The sequence below is a fragment of the Schistosoma mansoni genome, chromosome W (assembly GCF_000237925.1).
Source record: "Schistosoma mansoni strain Puerto Rico chromosome W, complete genome".
In the NCBI taxonomy this organism is placed as follows: Eukaryota; Metazoa; Platyhelminthes; class Trematoda; order Strigeidida; family Schistosomatidae; genus Schistosoma; species Schistosoma mansoni.
Window position 1 is genome coordinate 13,111,132 of NC_031502.1, and position 586 is coordinate 13,111,717.

Genomic DNA, 586 nt, shown 5'->3' on the forward strand with positions numbered 1-586 from the left:
GCTATATTGATGCGTACTGGTTTTTATCCATCATAAAAGTTCGAAATATCTTGAATAGAAAATTTGCGTGAATTATATGACGAACTAACATACTGATCCACGATTCTCAGACTGCAAGACGGTTTTCTCAGTATAAAATAAAATCCCGACGTGAAACCCGAATTTTGTAGTAAAAATTTACTTTTTCTTGTAGCATATGTGTATCGATAAGTCCATTTGAAGTTAATGAAATTTATAAAGCCGTCTACAAAATTCGATACTAGGCGTCAAATCTACCTTTGGTAGCTACGTCAGTACTTCTCAGATGATTAAGTCACTCAAATATGTAATACAACCAACATACCTGAAGATTTCACTCCCCACTTTGAACTAGATTTCAGTGCGGAACCATCATTTTACTGCTAGTTTGTATGAACGTACGGGGTCTAAACCATTTAAAACATGGAAACAGAAGGCTTTGGGAAGAGTACTTTCAAGAATACAGCAGGTAGATTGACTAATCAAAATAATTCAAACTTAAAATATATGTTTAAACAAAGTCTTCATATTTTTAAAATTGTGTGGGTACTTTTTCTCGCTCAACGTA